The 24,657-nt window shown below is 36.2% G+C and overlaps 1 long non-coding RNA gene across 1 annotated transcript in view; it reads right to left on the bottom strand.

Annotated features, from left to right (window-relative positions):
- Positions 1–24,657, bottom strand: part of LOC106040983 (uncharacterized) — a 272,553-nt gene that overhangs the window by 167,506 nt on the left and 80,390 nt on the right. Inside the window, exons 17-18 of the long non-coding RNA XR_010831119.1 lie at positions 22,755–22,891; positions 15,405–15,477 (exon numbers count right to left, since the gene is read on the bottom strand). This is a non-coding gene — a long non-coding RNA (uncharacterized lncRNA). The remainder of the gene's footprint in view (positions 1–15,404; positions 15,478–22,754; positions 22,892–24,657) is intronic.

The raw sequence follows: 24,657 nt of genomic DNA, 5'->3' as shown, positions 1-24,657 counted from the left end.
CACAACACACCATCTTGGCACAGAGTCAGTGGTAAAAGAGGCTATGACAGCATGGAGGAAATTGTTGCTGTTCAGAAGACAAGTACTCAAAACAAACCTAGGTTTTTATATAGTGGAGCACCACCTACTCCAACAGATAATTTAGAATTATAAACTACCAAGTACCATCAACTTTTGCTCTTACAACACGACATGCATTTTTGATTTGCCCCGGATAATCCCTTTAAAGTATCATTAGTGTCAATGTAGATCAATAAAGTATTTAATAAAAATATTAAAGTATTAAAGCTTTATAAGCTTTAGCGGCTTTTGGTGACATCTTGGATTTAGATTCCCTGGAGTCAGCACAACTCACAGTATAAATTGTTAAATTTTTAGATTATAATGTAAATGGTAGCTTTATTATTTTTGTTGGTCTGTACATCCCCATAACCTATGAAGTCAATGCTTCTGTCTAACACTCAGTTATGTTCTCTAGACAGCTTATTTACAGACATCCCAAAGAACAAAAGCATGTTCTGAGTAATGATCTTCAGGAAATTAAACAAACAAACAAATGAACAATAAATAAATAAATTATAAAGCCTGAGATGAAAGAGGCAGCCCAGAAAAAAAAAATATATATATATATATACACCACTATACTATTTTCATAAATAGAAACCCAAATAACGTAACTTCTACCATCTAGAACCAAAAAAAAAAAAAAAAAAAAGCAGGCTAGATGATGGAATTCTAAACACTAAAGCATTATATAGGCCCTCCAAACTACATGTGTATACGTGTATTTTTTCCTCCAATTTTTAAGTTTACTTTTTATTATGGAAGCTTTCAGGAGATGATTTCCTATCAAGTTAAAGCTGGGCCAAGTAACAGCTGGTACTTCATTTCTATCACCTGCTCCACAGAACACCTCACCAAATATCACAACAGTCACTGAAATAGACTCTTTTTTTTTTAAAGAATAGTTTAGTGCAATGCAAATAGCAGAGGAAATGGGCAGCTCTGGGCTGTGCCCAGCGCCACCACTGCACTCAGTGCTTCTGACTGCCATGTCCGGCCGTCACTGTAGCTGCTGATACCCACATAAGACAGTTCTAAAATGAGGAAAATCAGCAAATAAATAGAAAAAAGTCCCTTTTTCCCCCCTGTCCCAGGCAGCACACAGAAGGAGGGTGCCGGCTCAGGGCCGTGGCTCTACCTGCACACTACAACAACCTTCCACCTCCCTCCGACATTAGTGGAGCTGCAGGGCAGACACAGGGACCCAGGCCAAATGGGGTGCCCAGGGCGGACACAGGGACCAGCAACCGGCCATGCCACTGGCCGCTAATGGCACCTGGGCCAAAGGCTACTGGCCACAGACGGTTGGGCTGGGGCCCCTGGCACCCTTCACGGGTCCCTGCCTTTCCGTGGGGCAGCAAAGCATTGTGAACCCCATTTACCATCTGAGAGGAAAAGAAAGTACCGTTCCTAAGGTAGTCAAGCCAGGTTTAGGGCCTCTTCGCTTCACACCTTTAAGGCTTCACCCTGCCCAGGGCGCGGCCCACAGGGAGAAGGCCCCAATCTAAGTTCCAAGCCCTGGTAGCTTCCTCAGCCGACAGAGCTACGCTAAGAAAAACAGCCAAACAGCTGTCAGATACGTTTCTCTTGTGTTTGATTACAAATTCTCTAATGGGAGGAAGGTATCTTGTTTCTCTCTGTATTTCTTTCTCTGTGGCTTTACGTGCTGATACTCAGTACATTAACGACCTGTTCCGTGCACAGCCTCTTGGCCTCTTGTTTGTGAGAAACACAGGGGAAATGCTGCAAGGATGTCTTTTCACCAGAGGTGGGAAGGGAAAGAAAAAAAAAGGGGGGGGGGGGGGGGTGGACCTGTAACGTCAGCCATAAATAGTGCAAAAAACTGTAGCCTTTAGATGCTGTTTTACGTATTTTCTGTTCCTGTAAGAAATGTAACTTACGTGTGTCATCTCAATTGACAGTTATGGGAATTTATTAATCGCAAGCCAAATAACCCATTTCATTTCCCCTTCTTTGGTTACCAAATCCACAGCCAGACAAGAGACAGCTTTAAGTTTCTCTGGCCAGGTTTACTGGCGATCTGTCTCCGCTGTTACTGTAGCTTGCCTGGTTGTAATGCTCAGCAGGGAGCATGTGTTCCTACATGCTTTCTGAAATATTAATACACAAAATTGTACTGAGGTTTCTGATAGCAGCAGATTGGCTTCTCTGTGGTTTTCTGATTAGAGGTGTATTGGTGATTCCGAGAAGCCAGTGGCGCCGAAATGGGTTAAACCTAATAAGGTTTTGAAAGCTGATAGCATAATTTAAGAGAGCTCAGAGTCACAAAGCTACAGACCTGACTGACCCCAGCAAATTACAGTGTTTGTTAATGTTCCGTTATAGACATCTTCTATTCCACCAAAAGCAGATATATTAAGTGAAAAATTGACTTGTGGTTCACAAAGATAGGCTAGCCTTTCTGCCTTGTTTTTGACAGTTGGTCGACTTAGATGTAAAAGAGGGCATCATGGCTTCTGTTTTTATCAGGGCTCTTGGGAACGCAGCCTTCAAAAACATTAACTTCAGCTTCCAACTAAAGGAACATAATTGCCTTAAAATCTTTATCATCATAATCTTACACAATATGTGCCCCTTGGGAAATCTAAAAACAATTTAAGGAATGGAAGGCGCGGGAAAAATCCTTTTACTTTGAGGAGGGTGATTATAATCATATAAGCTTTAGAATCAGTGCAACTGGAATATAAAGAAAGAGTGATTAAAAAAAGCACTAAAATTTATATTGTGCTTTCAGAATCAATGTTAATTAAATGAAGTGGTTGCCAACTCGTGGCATTTTAAACTGAATCTTCTTACTAAATGTTTAATGACAATAAGTTGGCTTAGGAGCATTTCTTGCAATCTTTCAAGGAGGGTTTTACTGAAATTCTGTTTCAAACCAGGACAAGCTGACAGCTTTAAGAGTCCAGCAACTGAATAGGGAAAAAGGATTTTCATCATTACTAAGTCTAAATTAATGCAAACAATAGACAGAGGTAACAGACTCTGCCTCCTCTTATAATCTTGTTATGCTCTGAAGAGGGCATCTGAATTGCCCTGCCTCTGCTATTCAGTAAGGAAAACACTTTCTTAGGTGTAGACCAACACAAATGGGAACAGCAGTCAGCAGATGAAAAGACTGGGCAAAACAGGAACAAAGGTGCAAGATGTCAACAGTACAGACCTTGGGTTATGTGTTAGCTGGTGTTCTTGAGACACAAACTACTAAGTTCTCTGCTACTCAAAGAATATAGCATCAACTGCACCATTTATTCACTAAGACTGTTTGCCGAGGTTCAGTTTATAACTTTTATTACAAAACAATAGTTTGAGTCCAGGCATGGCTGAGCACTCCCTTTTGGTAGCTTTTCAAGCCTGAGAACCTTGCAGTCCTGATAGGACTGTCTGAAGAAGCTAATCCCTCACAACAGCAGCAATATTGTCAGGGAGCAAAACAGACACTGGCTAAAGTCACTTTTGTTCTGTAAGCATGCTGCCTCTGCCTCTCCACATGGCCTTCCCTCCCCACTGCTTCATGGACTGAAGGGACAGTCCCAGTGTTAGAGAGAAACTGGAGTTCACAGAGAAGTGTGTGTGGAGTGTATTCAACACAGTCTTGGGAAACATGAGGAGCCAGAGGCCACCCTACAAATGTCTTAAAACATATGCTGTCATTGTATAACGTTGTAAACTCTCAAAACATCTTACCTCAATATGTCACTCTAGAGGCAATTGATTTAGATCTAAAATTCTCTTTGTTAAATAACCATCTGACATGCCCCTTTCAGTAAATGAGAATTTAAGTACAGTGAGTAAAGTGAATAACCTTTGATGATCACAGATGGAATTTGAGTGTAAACCAGCATTAAAATCTGGGAGTTTCCAACTGGCAGTCTTGTCTGCGTCCACCTCCTTTAAGAAAATGAAAAATACTTTGTCAGGTGTGCATTCTACAACAATTAGCATATTTGGTGAGATTTTTATGACAGTTGCTTTAAAGTTTTAGCATTTACCTGAATTCACTCTGTTCATCTGCTATGCCAGTGACTACAGTGTCACTGCTGTCAGTGGCTGCCTGAAGGCCCAGTTCCTTCAATGATCAAAATATTTTTGTCTGACAGTGCTTCTGGGGACATCATAAAGTGTCACAATTAGCCTCAGTAGGGAAGCTTTCAGCTTAGTTCTTACAGTGGCCTCTAATTCTTATTCTCAGGTAAATTTCAGAGGAGGAGACCTTGGCCTGCTGAAGGCAATATAGACTCCCACAGACTTCAAGAAGGGCTTAGAAGTCACTTCTCTTTAATTTTACTTCATTGTATTGAAGTTTAAAACAAACAAACGAGTTTCTAAATAAGCCGTAAGTTATCACATCAGTATATGGGAAGGGATCTGCCTCTGTGCTACCTCTAATTCCAAAAGCTAAGATATGAGTGTTGAGAACACATTATTTTCAGAGAAAAAAAAAATAGAAAATGCTACAAGTGAAAATGGAACACTACCAATTTGAAGATGCATAAAGATTTACAGAAAAAATAACAATTACATGGAACACCTTGGAATCAAACTACTATTATTAAATCCTCCCAACTTTCATGTAATGAAAAGTTACACTAGCAGGTCCACTTCTGAGAATGCAAAAACATCAGTATAATGTTACAATGAAAGACGAGATACATGTGTTGACACAATATTCAATGACTGACTTTTCACTCTTCCAGATTGCAAATTGTTAGCAGAAAGAATAAAGAACTAATTCCCTTTGCCTTCTTGAAGCCTTAACTCTGCAAAGTATTCTTCTCCCAGTTCTTTAAATACATTTTTCTCTCTTCTCATTCTACTGATGGATAAAATTAAGACTGCCCTGTTGCTGATGGCAGCTCAGAATTTAGTACTAATCTGAGACAATACAATACAGTTCAGTTACTATCAGATGAAATACAAAACCTTAAATCAAATTAAAGACAAGTTATGTGTTTAGAGCTGTAAAACCATATTTTGTGTGAATAGAAAATAGAGGTTTATATAAACCGGTTGGTTTTATCTATTCCTGCCTAAAAATATGCAGTCAGTGTATGACTATAGATTTTTACTCCAGATTTATAAGCACAAGGGACACTCTGAGTAGCTTTGCTACAGATCTAGCACTGTGAACTAGAATAATGGCAGCTCCAGTGACAAAAGGGAAAGCTGTTTCCCAAGAACTTAAAGGGAATTTGAGAAAACACGTCTCTTGCTATTCTTCTTATGGCTTAGTGTATAGTATTACATCACATTTTAAAAAATAATTATTATTTTAATCTTCATAAAAAATCACAACCATGATCAACGATACCTAGAAAGATAACGTGCATGAATTAATACTTCAAGGAGAGGGTAAGCTAGTGACATAATCATGAATTCCAGAATGCCTGAATGCCACCTATGTAATCTGCACAAATTAGATGTCAGCTCTTTCAGATGTAACTCCTGTCTCATGAAAAGGTTTTAATTGAGAGAGACCTAAGTTCCAATATCTTCATGTATTTTTACATGTAGTATGCAGTATGTGAATCGATACAGTATCATTCAAACAAGGACTAGGTATCAAGACTGCTGTTACTGGTTCCATAGCCAATCTAATGCTGGTAGTCTTTGGCCAGCAAATCTTGAATTCATATAAGTAAAATGGAATGACTTCAGCAAAAATAAAGGCAGGATGCTTCCCTCTGTGCTCAAGATAATTAGGATTCTTTGAACAGATGGGATAAACAGGATTAAGAGGTCTCAGGCACCCAGTTCTCATGTTTAGAGAAGGTTTTTACATTAAACTACTATATAAACTACTATATAGAAAGCACCTCCGCTCAGCAACGAGTTAACAGAAGGATAGCTCTGTTAGTTATGGTCTGAGAACCCTTGGTATACTCAGCTCTTCAGGTCAACTAATTTATTTTTGTTAAAACACACAAAATTGCAAGGTCTAGCAGCAATGATGAAGAGTTTCCAGGAAGCAGAATCTTGTAGCTATCTGCACACGTTCTCATAATGGTTGAATATGTCTCTTATAAAATAAGAGTTTAAAGCACTTTCTTATAACTTTTGAAGGTGCATATCTGCCATGGGGAAAAAAAAATAATCAAAATTTGGAACTGAAAATTTCATTAGACATCTTTCTAAGAGAACAGATACCTCTTGTTTAAGGTGAGCAGATAACATATTTTATTTTCATGGTGGGAAGAAGAGAGAAAATGGATTTGTTGAGTGACATTTACCATTTTCTTCACAAACAAAGACAGGAACGAATATAGTGATGTTTCTTTGGTTTTCAAAGAAGTGCAAAGATTTCATAAGGCACAGAAATGATTAGAAATTATTTAGTGAAACCTTTTTTTATCATTCCTTTCCTCTTCATCCCTCAATGACTGAACTTACAAAGTGCATGGCTGTTTCTTCTACTGCAATAGGAGCTCCTATCAACACATGATTAGTTTAGCCAAAGGAAAAAAAGAAATGGAAATGAGGAAATGCATAGCGCAATAAAAAGCATAAGGACTTGCACATGCAGCAGATACTCCCTAAATGGGCTGCAAAGGAAAGTAGACTGTGAATCTTAATATGTTAGTATAAACAGCTATAAAGGGTGTGCTTGTATTGCGAATGACAGTACTGATCAAACTAACAGGATCTCTCCTGTTCCCAGAAAGAGATGCAATGAACTGATTGGAATTCGACTTTGAGGTCATCTCTGATCTCAATTGTCTTCCCTAATATGTGTATATTCAATAACCACTGTGATGCTAGTGACAATATCCTATCAGTATAGCAAAATTCCCAGTGCAATCTCTGCTTGATTTTGAATATATGCATGCATTCACTGACAGGAAAAAAAAAAAATGTTTTAAAACATTCTATATTTATATAGCACCCTTCAGCCTAAAGGATTTCAGTAGGTTTCAGAAACTAAATGCCTCTAGCAGACTTAAAATAAATCACCACTAGGAATATTTGCAATGGCACAGCGGTGTGCAAAAAAGTAGCCAAAGGCTTGCTTGGTCATCTTTGGGGATGTTAGTAGCAGTTTATTTAGAGAAAAAAATATATATTTGTATATATATATATATACACTTTTTTTTTCCCAAACACATTATTTCATTAAAAAAAATAAAATAAAAAAGTTTTCATATCCATGCTAAAGAAACAAGTTTATTATTTCTTCCCGTAAGAACTCCAAGTTATTTATGTGGTATCCAATTAATTTAACTTTGAAGGTTGAAAGTGGCGGTCAGGTTTGTCTGAATGAGGATCCAGAGTTCCAGAAAGTCTGGAGATAAGATTTAGTGTTCAGTATGGATGCAATTCTACCATATTAAATTAACTTCTCTCTGTATTCGTACTAATGTAAGAACAATGTCAGTATAATTCTTGAAGTATTCTCAGTCCCATTTTTTTAAGCTGTTTAGTATTCTGATGACTTGTTCCCATTTTATTTATTTATTTATTTTTATTTTATTTTTATTCTCAGCTGCAAAGATGTCAGCATCTTCAGTTCTGTGGAGTGGTACCAAAGCTGTAAATGACCTGGTTAAGGATGCTATATCGTAATTCACAACAACAGCTGTACATAATAGAATTGTCAAATATTAATCAACTTTTAAGTTATTATATTATTGTGTTATATTTAAGTATTGTATTACTGCTATTATTACTACAGATGTTAAGTGAATGCTAAATAGTGAGATTTGTGACTTAAAAGGCCAGAAATTCAAAGCTGACACTAGGCTGTCACTTTTACACGGGCACCAACTGCTGAAAAAAGTAAAAAGTAAAAGTATTCTGGATTAAGGGTTAAATTTAAGTATCCTCTAGGTATTGCTATGAATTAAATTCATCATTAGAATTAAGGTCACACTTAACTTTTCGCTACATTGGACTCAAACCTTTTGGTGTTTAACTGTGTCTTTGCCTGTCTCTCAGCTAAAGCCAGAAAAATAACCCTATTTCTTTATAAAGAACATTTTAAGCATTCTTTTTCCTAGCATTTAGGCATAATAATGCACAGCTTTAAAAGCATATAATTATGTTACTTTTGCAGAAATACCTAGTGAGCACCATTTAAAAATAAATAACACAACATAGAATTGGATATTACAAGTGAAAAAATGAAAATGTTTAGAGGAATAACATCAGTCTCTTTCTACTGATCTGCAAAATATATGATTTGAAATACTTATTTTGAATCCAACACTTTGCTTCCTCTTTGCTACAAACCAAAGCCAGCGCTATGACCATAGTTCAATGAATTACCTCTGATATCGTTTTTCAAATTTGCTGAGTCCAGATTACCAAAATGGATATAGTGAGATTTGTATGTAGGCTTGATCAAGCCAGAAGCTGGTTAAACCACTGACAAACATGAAAAAGTCAGCAGAAAGATCAGCCACAAATAATTAACTCATAGAAACTGCAGATGATACAGACACATTTGTATGTTCCAGCTCCTTGAAATAACTCTTGGCAAGGAGGTACAGAGAGGCCTGGTAGTGGCAGATGGTAAAATGAGAGACAATGGCCACAAGTTGTGGCTTGGAACATTTCTTCTTGGTGTTAGGAAAACCTTCTTTTACTCTAGGAGTGTGCATACAGTGCCTCAAAAAGCTGTGGAAACCACATTACTGTAGACAGTTTTAGTCTCATATCCCTGGAGTTTTCCAAGTCTGAGCTAGAAGACGCAAATCAAGTTGTGGCGAGTGAAGATCTAAAAGGTACACCATTCATCTCTCTCTGCTTCCTTGCCAAGAGTGATTTCAAGGAGCTGAAGCTAAGCTCCCAGTCAGCCTGTCTTCTCTGGATGGTGACAGGATGACGTCCAGAAGCACAAAGAGATCTGTCTACTTTCATAATAATAATTATAATTTATAATAAATAATAATAAATAATTTATGTTAAGATAGTACGAGCCTGCTAAAACCTTCAGACAAAACACACAAGTCCTGGATATGTAATTCCATGATATATATGATAAATCTCTGCCCATGCTATTTTATTTTGTTGCCAGGTATACACATCTCTGCATTTTGCATCTCCCAGCTGCTGTCAGTCCACAGAACTGCTTTAAAAAGTGCTGGATTGTAAGGTCTACTTAAATATTGTTGCAGATTTAACTTCAGTAGTTTAGATAGACAAAAAGTCTGACTCTCACAGCCAAAACAAAACAGGAGAATATTTTAGCCTTTTACAGAAAGCACTAAGCCATTTTACTAAAATCAATACTACAGAGGATACAGTACCAAGTTTTTGGTTTTATATCTCTTCCCTCCCTCATTCCCTTAGGAGTACTATACTGGATAGTTTACTATCTTGCGTACTTACTAATCGTATAATACTGTAATAATAAGTCATATGTCAAAGCTATGTTTTCAAGCAAAGTAATGCTGGGATTTTACACCAGACCACAGGTTTCAGAATAATCAATGTATATTTATAGTGACTTAATTACAGTGATGAGGTATGTCTCTGCTGCCATGAGGAAAACTGAAAGGAAAAATATAGTTTCAATTATATATAGCATAACCCAGCTGAGTGCAGTTTTGCAAAGTTTGCTATTAACAAAAACCACTTTGCCTCAGTGAAAATAGCTTTTTCAATAAGAGACTCTGGAGACATACAATGGATTACAACAGGCTTAGGAACCTGTTGTTGAAGGAATCATGTCACCTGAAGCAATCAGAAAGGCTTTAACTAACTGAGATATGGTTGAAACTCGCTTGGGGTATCAGAAAAAACTAGTTCAAATCTTTCTGATATGCTGCTGTGACTTGAACCACAAGGCAGACCTAAAAAAGGGATAGTGAAGTTCTAGTCTCAGACTGTAATATTGATACGCCTTCTGAAATTTATTTTTTTCAACTTCAGAAAGCAATCTTTAAAAAGTCGCACTTGAAAAATATCCTTGTTTCTCACTTTTCCTAGTTTATTTACAACATACCACAGCAAGAGAGACAAGAAAATTAAAAGAATTTCTGTTGTTTACTCAGGTGATTGTAACTTTGGTGTCCATAACTTTTGTCTGTGACAAGCTGAAGTTTGGTAGCAAAGAAAGCATGCAGATTCAGTTATTCATATCACTTAGCTACCTTCACCTATTTTGAAGTGAAGGGAACTGACAAGGAAAAAAGAAATGTATGTATTTTATTCTTCTTGACAGCAGTTCTGTAAGAAAAGAGTTCCAAAGATTCCTCACTATCCAAACCTGTGACTCTTGGTTGCTATCCAGTTCTGTGTTAGCAATTTTGGCTTGCACACCATGAGGAATAGAGGCCTACAGAAAGAGTACTACAAGAAAAAAAAAAAAGGGGGGGAGGGGGGGATCAGGATGCTTTCCATGGCTCTTGAGCGCTTAGTCCACAGTTACTCTACACAACACACCTCTGTTCCCAAGTGAGACAGTGTGCTGTCTCCTGCACAAGGCTGTCAAGTTTTCTTATACGTTTCTTATACAGACAAAAAGGAGAAATCTGTACTCAAATAACAGCAATGAAAACACTGTAGTGCAATGTGAGAGATACTGTTTCAAAGCAATCTACCTGACTGATGCGTAGCATATCGTAATATCCCTAAGGAGTGCTTTGCAGTACAGTGGCTATCTTAGAGGGTTTCTCTGTCATTTTTAAAATCTAGTTTTATTAATTGATTATAAAACTAGACAAGACTATACTGACCATGGAGACTGACTTCCTATATCACATTCCTTATGGAAGTCCCCTAATCGATACTTTCAGCAGAAGACAGTAAAGTGAGTCTCATTTTGATGCAAATAATTATATATTCATCAAGCAAGTGTGTGGGGAGGGCCACTTTAGAGAGCAGCTGATAGGGCACTTCAGCAACAAAGTCAAACACCATTAACAAATTGCCTTTTTTTTATATAAAAACATTTCTTTGTTTTCTAAGATGTTCATATGATTTTGTATTATTCTTTTTGTCTGAAACACCCAGTATAAATGTCCTGGAAAGCTATCTTACTCACATGACCTTTCTTTCTTTTTAAGATCAGGCTCTTAAACCTGAGAGCAGATCCTAAAAAAAGACTATAAATCATAGAGATCTGCATTAACATAAAGTTAATTTCACTGGATTCACAAGATTTCACTGGAACATGAACATCAATAAAACGTAGTAGTGAACTAAATGTGTAAAGCAAACATTTTGCCTCGATGTGCAAATGTGACTGTCAAATTAAAAAATGACTGTCAAAGCTCTGACAAAGACGGCCCAGAACTAGACTGACTATGAAATTGGCCTATAAACATCTGAATCATAATGATTTTCTTTGTTGTTGTTTCTCCTTTCCTCCCACTTATGCTACAGCCATCTCAGAGTTTGAAAGAGAACTGTGCATTTTATCCATCCTCTTTTCTTATTTCCAGCTTGCCAATCTTCTGTTATTTCGATAACAGCTCTCATTCTAAAAGGAAGGACCCAAGTTCTCCCACTAAATCTAAGATAAAAATAAAAGTTGTTAAAGGGTGTTCCATGACTTTTGCAAACGGTAACCAACCTGCTTTAAAGCACATGTTGCATCATGCTTGTCCTGTTCCCTTTCCGTTTATAAAACTATCTGCTGGAAATGAGCTCTGAAGTTTTCTGATCCCTATACTGTAGAGTGATTGAATTTACCCACAATTTTATGAAACAGTCTGCTTTGTCGTACTGAAATACTCTGAAGTTAAAAATCAAAAACAAACAATCAAAAAGGAAATATAATGAGTGAATAGGATAATACCTTTACATAGTAATAACTTGAAGGTCTCTCTCTTCCCTTTGAACAAGAGATGAACAAAACAGAATTATTAAGAATAAACATCATGTAAGATAATTTCTTCATTCTAGTTTTCCTACCTCAGTATCACCTACCTAAACCTCTGATCAACCACTCTTTAAAATATATGAAAATTTCATGCCTTAGTGTTTCCATTTACTGTGCAGTTAAGTAATCAAACAACAATCCTACTTGCATTCAAATTTGCAGTAGCTTATCATCACTTCTCTGTTCAGGATGCTGAAGGTTCTTGAAAAGGAGATGAATATTTTGTCCAATAGCTGTAATGCTAGCCTGAAGCTTTGAAAACACAGGTAATTCTCTACTTTGCTGGAGACTTGCTGTGTGTGTGGTTTTGTTTTTCTCTTTAATTTATTTGGGGGAAAAAAAAAGAAAAGGACTAGCACATGACTCTGATATTTGATACTCTTAAAGCTTCAGAAATGTTCTGGGAAAAACTGTATGGTAGGCATAATGTTATATACAGATTTGAAATATGTGCTTTAGGATTAATTTTTTCCCCTAAGGATTTGTGTCACTTCTCTGTTTAGAATGTAGTATGTTCTTGAAAAGAAGACAAATGTTTGGTAAAATAGTTATAGTGGTAGCCTGAAGCTTTGAAATCTCACATAATTCCATGCTTTGCTATAGACTTACTGCATAACCTTGGAGAAGTCATTTTGCCTGTCTATTGCAATTTCACATCTGTAAAATGAAAATAATAGTAGTGTTCCTCTGTGTCAGTGTGATGTTATAAAGGGGCACAGTTTTCACAGGGATGAAAACTACATCAGTGTCTTAAGTACATGAAGAATGATAAATCACGTGTAATTAGCAAATACATTTTGTATGTATACTAAAAAAGAAGGGTGACATTATCATTGCTGATTTTGTCAGCCTTGAATGGAGGCAGCACAAGTCCAGCTAACATTGTGGCAGCTGAGAAATGAAAGGAGGAATTTTATTCATGGAAGCCCCAGAACGGTGCATGCATATTGACATATAATGCAAATCACTACGGCAATAAATACTGATGTCACACAAAGAGCATAAGAACAAACAAACAGAAAAACAATAACGTAGCTTCGGTATTATGGAACCTTATCACAACCCTCTTTTCTCATGTTAATGCATTTTGCATGCAGCAGAAATTATACTTCTGAGAAGAGCCACTTTTCTGTGTTCTCTAAAGATTATTCCTTTACTCAGTGTTGAATCATGCATATCCCTTCCTGAAATCATTTTAATCTTCTCTCTCAAGCTCAGCTCCATTGAAATGTATATTCTGTAGAATGCTACTTTGGTGGAGCAATTACTCCTTTTTGATTAGGGATGTGCTTATGAGATCTCCACAAACTAAAGTCCATTTTAAATAGATTCACTTTTGATACAGACCTGTCTCTTCCTACGAGACAAAAGTCTCCTGAGATTTCTGACATCTTTTACCACTTATGAGTGGCTTTTTTCAGATCATAGATCTAACTGGAGGTGGGGGAAAAGAGGGCAGGGAGAGAGAGAAGATCCAAAATTTTTTCATCTACTGAAGAAAAAAAAAAAAAAGTGTGGGAGATAGGATTTATTCTGGGACTATTTCTCCTGATGAATATGATTAGGAATGATAAATATGAATTCTGTGTTGTGAGAAATACAAAATAAAGATAGTGTGCAAACATACAAGACCCCATTGAACAAAAGGTCCTACAATGAGTAAGGAAAAGAACCAGTTCAAGGAAGATGCAGAAAGTAGAGGGAAATCTCTCCTCCCCGCCAAATTTTTCCGGATAATCAAATTCATTTTCCTGGGACCACAAAAAAGTTACTTGTGTGTATGTAATCATCTAAATAATATTGAACAACATAATTTTGTTCAGTCTTTCTTTCCTTCACATGCTTCTTATTTCTGGCCAAAAATATGAGATTTAGAAGACAAAATCAAATGTAAGGGAATTATAGCCTAAAGGAGACAGGGAGTGAACAATAAGCAGAAAACTGAGATGAAGATTTTTACTGCTTATTTGCTTCTTTAGATTATCTCTATCTGTTGAAGAAAAAAATGGAAAGACAATCCTCTTCACATCAGGAAGGAATAATATAAGATGAAATGGGCATGCTATTTTGTTTTTACATATCCTTTAATTTTTCTCTTTGTTGATGTTGTCAGGTAGTGCCTAGCAAGCTGACAAATCTGAATGAAGCTTATAAAGCAAAAGAGTTCTCTGAATTAGAATTACACAAATGAAGCATAATGTTATTTTGCATGTTCTTGCAAAGACAGTCTGCTTTGGCTGTGGTGCTAGCTGTGACCAATGGCCTTTCTCTATTGCCCAGTCCTAAAGCATTTGACAGACAGGTTTAATTTGCAAGAATGTTCTCATAGAGGCAAAGAGCTGAGGATACTTGCTCAAAAAGACTTGTTGAATGGTTCATATTGCAAATCTCTCTGTTATCATTTAAACTTAACTATTCATAAATTCTCAAAAATATGCTGGAGAATAGATGCTAAGTAGAAAACAACCTCTTTTGTTTATAATGCAAATAGTAAGATGAGTTATGTAGAAGTACTACAAAGCACATACAAAGATAAACAAGTTCCCTACAATTAGCATTTCTCCACACAAACAGTATCTAAAAAAAAATCAATTACAAACAAATGCACATGAAGAATCAAAACCAATTCGCAAATAATTTGCAGGCAGTCAAAAGGACTAAAGTCATAGAATAAACTGATCACTAGTAATAGCCTATCTCTAATTTGGAATGACACCAGCTGTCAGTAATTTACTGAGAATTCAGATTTTGGTATAGAAAGTCTTTTCATCCATCACAGTCTGACATTAGTGGGTTGGAAGATAAGGGGACAAAAAGTAAATAAATTCTGCTTGTTGCCCAAGGCAAGATTTAGTTTGTTACTCAGCTTGTTGCAGTATGCTTCACTTTTAATGAACTTTTTAATGAAATCCACTTATTTGATTGACTTTTTATTATTATTATTATTCTGTGAAAGAATAAAACATTTTGTATGTCTCTGATTTCAAGAAGTCCCAGCATGAGTGAAACATGAAGAATGAAACTGCCATGTTTGTTGAGATCTTGCACTACATTTCTAATTTAGAGGTTAAGGTAGCTCTCAACATGTTTGTCTCTGATCTCCATCAAGATTAATGAAATAAAAATTAGTATTTTCTTGATTATGAATAAATGAAACCAAAGAAACTACCATCCAAAAATTAAACTAAATGACCAAAAAAAAAAAGGGGGGGGGGGGGGGGAGGGGCCACAAGGCTTGGTTTATTCACCATTCTGTGAAAGAAACAGCCAAAAAACAGCACAGACCACAGACGGAAAAAAAACATGAAACACCCATGTTCTTGTTATTTGTGGGAAAATAACAAAAAGAGTACAAAGTTTCCAAGATATCTTCACCTCCTGTAAATAACCCAATCACTCCTCCTTGGTTAATTGCTCAGATAAGATTAGACAGGAGAATTTTAGAGAGTATTTTTGCAAGTAAACCTTGAAGTTGGGAAAGGAGGCAATAACCAACCTGCACAAAAATTGCTTCCATTTCGCCAGTCGTCCTGATGGTGGCACTCTTCACTCTTAGATCCAGTTAACGCCTGCCACAGAAAGAACAATAAATAGGATTGATAAGATTGATTTAATGTTCAGGAATAGGTAATTTAAAGACTACCTTCCCCCATTTTTTACATGACTGGCTTAAAAAACAAACAAAAAACAGCCGTATAAACGTGCTATTTTAAAAACAATGAATTTTAATAATGACAGAAGGAAATCATGTCATTCCAATCTCAAACGTTCTCTAGTCTAAAAGGCCTTCTTTTCTCTTTCTCTATATTTTTCTCCTCCCACTGTGAATGGCTTAGAGGACTGTTTTTCCTACTCAGGGCTTTTATTTGATCCTTTCGCTCTCTTTTTCATCAAGTTAAAATGTTTCCGCAATATTCATGAATTCAGCAGCAGCCCAGGAGTGGGTGTAGGGTGTTATTTTGGTACTGTTCCTCCTGCTGAGCCCCCTGCTCAAATAGAGAGTATAATGACAGTTTAGAAATTAATGGGCTCGAGTTGTGGGGGGTTCCTTGGTGGGTTTTGTTGTTGTTGTTGTTGCTGTTTTTTGTGGGTGGAACAAACAATGCTGGCAGTGTTCTTGTACTTCATACCTATGCCTGAAGGAAGAAAAAAAAAAAAAACAAAAAAAAAACCACAACATTCTGAACATGATAGGATTGTATTGATTATTGCACTGGTACATTAATACCTGCTCATATTAGGTCAAAACTACTTCGTATATATATATATATGGGTATGGAAGTTACTGTCAAAAACCTGTAAACAGTTTGAAGGATAGCCCCAAACTGCCATCAGAAGATTAGAAATGGCATGTTTCTATGTACATGTTCCCATTTACATGTTGGAAACGACTATGTTGAAATTTACATATATATTGGAATTTCTCAGAGAAATTAATCTTGTTCTCAGACAGCAGTTCAGTTCATTCTTCTACAAACCCTTGTGCAGATCAGCCAAACAATTTGTCAAGTGATTCAGATTGAACAGATACACCCTACCCAAGTATGACTAGACTTGGATTTTAGCATGAAATAAAACTGATAGGTCCTTCTCTTCCCTTTCCTTCCCTCCCAGCATAACATTTAAAAAATAATAATAATATAATACAAGGAAAAAGTAGAGTAGTTTTTACCTCTATTGACAGCAGTGAACTAGTGAAACAACGATGCCTTTATTTGATAGCAATATTCAACAGCCTCCCCTAGGATTAGAGAATGGTTTTGCTAGCTGTGCAAACAAGTAGGGAAAAAAACAAAGCTTGGTCCAGTAAGTTTATAGATTTAAAAGGTGTAAAAGATGGATAGGCAAGAAATACAGATACAAGGTTGAAGTACATAAGGGAAGAACTGATATAACTATCAATTATATGTTGTTACGATTTTTTTTTTTCATTTAAGTTCAGGGAGAAGGTAGTGGGGAGCTTAATTAGAGAAAAAAAAAGGAAAAGGAAAAGAAAAAGAAATAAGAAATAAGAAACAAATGTTACAGCCTATCACTTCCCTCAACATGATTAACAACTAGAATTTTGTGGGCCGTAGGGCAAAGGTGAATCTTGAGGAAATATTTTAAAGAGCTATCATTTTTATATCACATAAGGGAAAAAAAAATCTTTTAAATCATTTATTCTGCACAGGTAATGCAGTAAAAAAAAAAAAAGGAAAAAATTATAAGAGATATTTATTAATCAGAACAGTATTACATCTGTGAATACTGTTGACAGTAAATCTGGTATTTGCATTCTTACGTAATACAGGAGGTTTATGATAAAAACTGGTGAAAGGTAAAGACAGCTGAATATTAGCAAGTGGAAGTAAAGAGTATTTTCTAAGATGAACCACTAGAGTGAAACAAAGCAAGCTGTTTGTTGTTGTTGTTGTTGCTGTTTGTTTAAAACAAACAAACAAACAATTTGCAAGAGGGAGAAGTTAATTTTACATATACTAATGGAAGAGAGAACATACAGCTTTGTCATGAAGTGGCCACTGAAGTGAGAGAGATAATATCCAGTTTGGAGAAAGGAAAGCATAAAGGATGATTTCAGGACAAGGCTGGTTAGATGTCAGAGCTGAAAAAGTACAATATAGAAAAGAGACTGAATGGTGGCCTGAGTAGCTATCTACATTTTCTTTAAAATCAGAGAACATTCTTATGCCTCAGGTTAGGGACAGAAAAAACTGATACTGCTGCAGTCTGAACAGAAACATGCAAACACAAAGTTTAAAGCTGAAGGAATGCTATGAAAAAGTGAAGTATGTTATTCGCCATGAAGTGGCGTACTTTCCTTGTGTGGTAAAACACTGCAGAATAGGTGAGAGTCCAGCAAGGATTATTCAAAGTCTGTGACTGGTATGAGGATAGGAGTGTTTGTTAGCTTTTTAAAAGTTTTTGTTTGTTTGTTTGTTTGTTTTTGAGACCCAGTTTTACAGTAGGAAGATTATTCAGGCTCTGTCCTGAAGTCGTCAAGGTAAGTACATGTGTGGAAAGCATTCAGTCTACATCATCCTATAAGCATTGAATTTTTTGTTTCTGGAAATAATTATCACTGCTTTTAGAGACTCAAAATGCAGCTGCTGGAGCTGCTGGACTGATTTTTGATGATGCAAAATGGGTCTTACATGGCTTCCCAATGAAAGATGGGATTTCTTCTTCCACTCACTGGTAGATGGCAAAAGAACAAAGGTAAATTCTACCCAGGTAGTTAAAGACTTGGTCAAATACATATTTTTAAAGTTTTCTTGGCAACGCTTTTTTGTTGCTTTCCATGTGCTGAAATAATCTATGTTAATAACACTGTATATTGTTAATAGCTTCTCATCTAAAAGTTATTTTAACAAATGATGATTATTTTAGCTGTCCTTGATGTGTGAACAACACAATGACCTTCTTTAAAATAATTCCTATTCAGTATTCTAAATACAGTTTTAAATAGATGTACAAAGAACAGCCATGTCCTCATATCCAGAAACTAATAACACTGCTGCCATCCTCTGCTTTTCATTTATGTACACTCATCTTACAATCCTGCACATCTTTCTCTGTGTCTGCCTGTACATGTTTCTGAAGAATAAAAATTGTGAAAGTCTGTAATTAGTATCAAGTATTATTTAATTGCCTAGAAGCCGGTAACAACGTTTGTGTGTGGCCAGTTGCAGGAATGATGTAATTGTCTAGGAGGCTGATAACATTCAAGGCATCTAGAGATTGCTTTCATATTCCCTTGATGGTATCCAGCTGCACTATTTGCAAAACTCCTATTCTGTTTGCATTTGTGTATGTGTGTATGCACAGCTGCTTAGTGAAAAATGCAGAATTAAGTATATAAAAGAAGTAATCTAATCTCACTTTAGAAGATGTTTCTTCCTCTTGCTAAACAAGAATACAATTCACCAGTCTTGGCAGAGGTGGCTCAAGATATCCTAGAATGGCATAACAGAATTGTGAGAAAACATAACTGAGCTCTGGAGTCCAGAAGCACATAATATAGTATACACAGTACCTGTCTCTGCCATGCTCTGGTGAATTTTCTGAGTCTCTCATTTGCCTGAGGAATGTAATTGTACACACACGCACTTGCTGTCCTCCCTTTACTTATCTCAAAAGCTGAAAGAGAACTATTGAAGTGCAATACCTTATCATAAGAAAATGATAAAGAATATCTCACTTTTGGCTGAAATATATCCTCATGAAAACTACCCAGCCTTAGTTCAACCTGATCTCTGCAAAAGATTACCAATGAGAGATTTCTAGAGTCAGTACATCTCAAAGTGCACACTGTAAAGATATAATTTTTGTGGGAGAAATGGAAGGTTCTTTTTTTTTTTTCTTCCTTTTTTTTTTTTTTTTAAATCTAGGTTCTGTAGCTGATGGAAACACTGATTGCTGTTACACAGTTACTCACCTTTCCAGTAGATGGTAGTACAGATGTGCTTAAAAGAATATTCCGTTTGGGACTGAAACAAACACTGTGTAGACATTTTCATGTACTGAATATAGAGGAATTTTTAGCCATATCAGTTTTAAAATTAAGTCATGTGAAACTGCCATTGGGGGAAAAAAAAAAAGAAAAGAAAAGAAAAAAAAAAAGAATATTGAGACCTTTTTATTCCAGCCACTGATCTTTAGCAAAGTAAAATTTTTGTTTTGATAGAAAACTTGGTTGAAATGCAAATGTTCATAACTGAAAGGCGGGGATCTCTATAAGCCATTGACACTCATAATGATTTACTGTTATAAAATCTGAGTGGTGGTGCATAATATTCCCACTGAATGCTAAAGCCTATGGCTGTTTTAGACTGTTTTATAAGCTGCATGTATTCATTTTTTTTTTTAAACAGGCTTGACTTAGCTATAAAGATAGAGAAAGAGAGAAAATCAGCTTTACGGATTTTTCCCTCACAGATCTGTCATGTTTGTGTATGCTGATAAAATCAGCAGTAACTGAACATTCATATAATAACAAATGCTGTTCATTAACATTCTAAATATACTAGGGAAATATGAGCCATGTAAGTTGGAGATATTTTTAAAATAATCTAATGTATTGCAAGTTTTCTAAGAGGTTTTTTTTTTTTTCAGTATTAAAACCATTTAAAAATATAATCAAACAATGACTGATGGAAAGGAAGAGGATCACAGTTTATCTGATAACCAAAGCTCAGAATTTATTGAAGCCATTTTGATTATGACATAAATATAAGAAAAAGTCAAATGTCAAAAAATTGCCTGTTAGCATATAAGTTTCTAACTTTTTCTTGTTGGGGAATATTAACATATAGTCTCTTAATAGCTACAGAATATTTTCATAAATCATATTGGCACATAAATTTATTGGGATATCTTTTGTCACAATTCTTGCTATTAGCTCATCTCAGAGTAACATACACGTGTATGTATCGCTGTATATACTCTTCTGTTTAAAATAAATCTCCACAAGTTTCTGAACACTGGTATTAGCAGTGACAACTGATGTTAGTCAGTAACGCAGTCACATCACTCTTGAAGCCCTGCAGTATTATTATAAAAACATAATTAAGAAAAAATATATAAATATAAGACTTACAAGACAGATACAAAAGAGTGTAAAAAAAAATAATTTTCTGTTTTATTGGCGTTGTCTAGTATGTTGTAATGATTTCCACCAAGGAGACTCTTATGCAGGATTTACACCTGGGGGAAAAGCAGGTGGTTCATTTTAAATGACACACTCAAGAAATCAAGATTGGTAGCAAGGCAGAAGGGGAATAATTATGTGGAAGACTATGGATGCTGCTCCCATAGTCTGTTTCGAGCAAAAATAGTAGAGAGATGGCAATAAGAGCTTCTACCTTCTGGATGATGTCAAAAGAGAAATTGTCTTGACAAATGAGGAAGATTTTAAATGGGAGTTTTCTCTGACCTACAATACAAGAAAAGGTTATGCTAATATGTTAAGGCACAGGCCTTTACTAATGGCTGAGCTGCAGACAAGACAGTACAGCTCAAAACGAGGATCAGGTTTTTGTACTTCTTTCTCCCTGAGTGACTGAGAAACACTCATTATCCTGTCCTAGGTTATCCTATTATAAATGTTCTTATCTTATTATAAATGTTCTCTGATATAACAGTTGCAAACAGTGATTGCAGAGAGAAAAGTGTGAAGTTAGCATCTAGCACAAAGTGGACAAACTACTTCTGTTTTAAAATTAGGGACAACAATTGTCTTGTTTGAGTGACATTCTGTTCTTATGAACAGTCATCTATTTATGTAATCATCTATATATCAATTTTTTCCACAAAATACACATTTTACTGATCAAAGCCAAATTTGGCCTTGAATTATTCTACCTGCACTTTCTCCCATGAACAGTGAACTGAAAAAATATTAATCTTTTTAAAGCACCTTGAAGCCCATTGCTCTTTTCAGCTAATGAACTATGTAAAGGAGTCTCAGTCGCCTCAGGGAAGCTTGTCAAACCCATCACAAGGAGCCTTTATAAAGCCTGAAGGACATGTATCATAATGTATAAAATTTGCCATAGTATATCATTATTACCTTTTGGGAGTCTTATTACAACAATTATGGATGATTAAGCTATATTTAAAAAAGGAGGAAAAAAGCAGTTCCATGACCAATAGCACTAACAAAAGTAAGTTTTCCATATTTGTTTTGTTTTTGTTGTCATTCTTATCTAGTTTGGTGTGATAGAAAATGAAATCTTCCTTGAATATTTTCCTGCTGTACATGTGTTTATAGGAGGCCTCTGAGGTTGGGATCTCTGTGTCCGGTATTATGTTTATTCACAACTGTATGCATTTTCCCTCAGTAGATTGTCTACAGCTAAAAAACTCTAGTCGCTGTAATTATTCCCAAGACCTATATCTTCTACCAAATCTGGTTGCAATGAACCATGCAGGAATTATCAGAAGTTACTGGCGAATGTGGGAGGCACACAGGTGCATTTGGAAAGTTACTTAATGGCAGACTGATGACAACTCTGGGGAATGAGACTGAATAAGGTACTGACATCGAACCTTCTTTATTTTGATTTTTGTCCTGAATGTTTTCTCTCTCACTTGTTTTCCTTTCAGGCTGGAAACCAGTGCGAGCATGATTACACAGAGGAAACTCATACAGCTTTCATCTGGCAGAAGGCTGGGAAGGACAGTTTGGTGCAAGGGGCAAACCCAAAAGCACCAAATTTCTGCAATGTCATGTACAAGCATGCCCTCCTCTCTGGTCTCCAAAAATCTTGCTCTCTTGGCAGTACAGTAAGTAGTCTCAGCCTCATCGGGAACTCAAACAGGTAGACTAGCCTCCGGGCTAGTGTTTTGGGCATACTTTGGAAAGCTGAGATTTGAAATTTTCATCATGAGGCAGGAACAGCGCTCTGGTCCTTAACTGCTCAGCTAATATGTAAAAAGCACACTAGTTTTATATCCTGCAGGCAACCTTACTCAGTATGCTGACTGTTTTGAATCTCCAGCAAAAATACTTAACTGTCCCTTTGCACTGTAGGCTTCCTTTTGTGTTTTTTTGTTGTTACTGTTTTTTAATTGTATCTAAGCCTAAAATGAATTTGATGCCTGTCTACAGTGTATTTTGGGGCACCAGGCAGTAATCTCTAAACCCATCACGACCAGACCAATGGCAGTAAAGCTTGTCAGCTCAGCCATAATAAACTGAGACAAAGTGCTGCTCTAACAGAGCTCTGATAATTTCAGGACAAACCAGTAGCTATGCACAGTAATGCGTTGCACTGCACCACATGGAAGATACTCATACTAGTATTCATAGGCTAGCATTTCTAGGAGGGGTTCATAAACTTACCTTGTTTGGCACTGTTATGACTGATAACTATTGGTGGGGCTAGCAGAGGAAGATGTAAGTACCATTGCCAGTTGAGACTTCCGTGTCAGCCTGCAGATTCATATGCAATCCAGCTAAACATCAGCTAAGCATCCAAACTGAAACAGATTTCAAATGGCATTTTAAATATTATTTGGAAACAATTTTAATGAAAAAAATTAATGAAGAAGCTTGCTAAAATTCTAATCACTGTCAGTAATCCGGTACACAAATTTTGTTATACAAGCGTTCAGAGTGAAACGTTGAAGAGAGCCAGGTTCGGTAGAAATTATCATTGTAAATTAGCTCTATCTAATAGACACTGCATATATATATATATATATATATATCTTCTTATATAATTATATAGGACCTTTTTAATTCTGCCAATTTTTTTGATCTTCAGGAACAACCACACTGGCTAGCAATCACGAATACAATACAATATCTACTATACAAGCAATCTATCACAAAGACAACAATTTTTAAAGTGTTCATGCAAAACAGATCTGTGCTCTGCTCCATCCTTTGTACATTTTTGAAATGAAAACCACTGCCTTAAGTTATTTTCTTAAATAACATCCTTTATTATCCATGTTTTATGCTTTTTTTTTTTTGTGATAGCTATTTATCATAGCAAAAGCAAAGCAGAAACATGCTTCAATGTGTGTTTTATTTTTTACAGTAGGAGGCTTTAGTGGAGATAGGATTGATACATCAAAGTCTTGATAACACATGTGTTTAAATATTTACCTTCATTTTTGTCCTCTACAGTTAATACAATATTTCCCTAACATAAGCTGCTAAATGTATTTTCTCCTTTTTTTATTCTTATTAAAATTGTGATTTGAAGATATATTCCTAAAGCTGTGAATAGTTATTAACATTTCTTTAAAGTCTTCAATATTTGAATGGCCAACTTCCAGCTTGAGTAATTACATTCTGCCTACTTAAATTCCACACACAGTTTTAATTAGATAAGTTATTCTTCTACTCTTCATGGCCTAAAACTGTTCTGCAGCATTGCTGCCACTATTAAACAGCTGCTGAATTTTGCCCCAGAGGTGACTCCACTGATTCCTGTATACCATACAGAATATATAAAACAAACTGATTGTCTTCTGGATGAAAATTGTTAAACATAAGTTTTAGGGTAGCTAAGAATTATTTTTGAGCACCCATGTTTATGCTCATTTTAAGGGCAGCGATAATGAAACCCTTCCCACGGTATCCTATTAAAACTGCTTTAGAGAGAATAGGAAGATTCCTCTTCCATAAATGCTCAGAGCATTTCCAGAGACTATCATCAAGGATACTGCCTGTAAATCGCAGGCACATTGCCCTATAGGAATGACCCCACCAAAAAGATAAAGGAACTGTGGGTGAGATTTTAAAGATGCTTTGTAGGTACTTAAAGCTTCAGAAAAGAAGCTAATAACTATGGCAGGCATACTGTGGAGGACTCTTCCACATCTGCTTTTGGAAATCCTGCCAGGGCCTTTAAAAGGAAGCACAAATCTAACTACCTTTAAAAGACTTTCACCGTATACTATGACCTCAGCCTCAAACTATCCAGTTGCACATAATTTTACTCTACCAAGCAAATCCTTTTCTTTCTACTGCGGTTAAACTGTTGAGATTTTCTTCCCTGTTGAAACAGGTAAGAAAGTATCTGAAGTAGCAAAGGACACTACCTGCATCATTAAGAACAGTTTTAGTGTGGTCCTAGGCTGGCAGTGCGTGATGCTTTAATGCACTGCAGACCTGTATTTCTGCTCTCTACAAGGGACCTGTTCAGATTACAGTTGTTACTGCAGCTTCAAGGTAATCCGATGCTCCTGGAGGTTGTGCAGGAAATCACAGGTAGGCCCCAGGTTTGGAAAAA

Source organism: Anser cygnoides, chromosome 4, assembly GCF_040182565.1.
Source record: "Anser cygnoides isolate HZ-2024a breed goose chromosome 4, Taihu_goose_T2T_genome, whole genome shotgun sequence".
NCBI lineage: Eukaryota > Metazoa > Chordata > Aves > Anseriformes > Anatidae > Anser > Anser cygnoides.
This window is presented reverse-complemented; position numbering and strand designations above follow the sequence as displayed.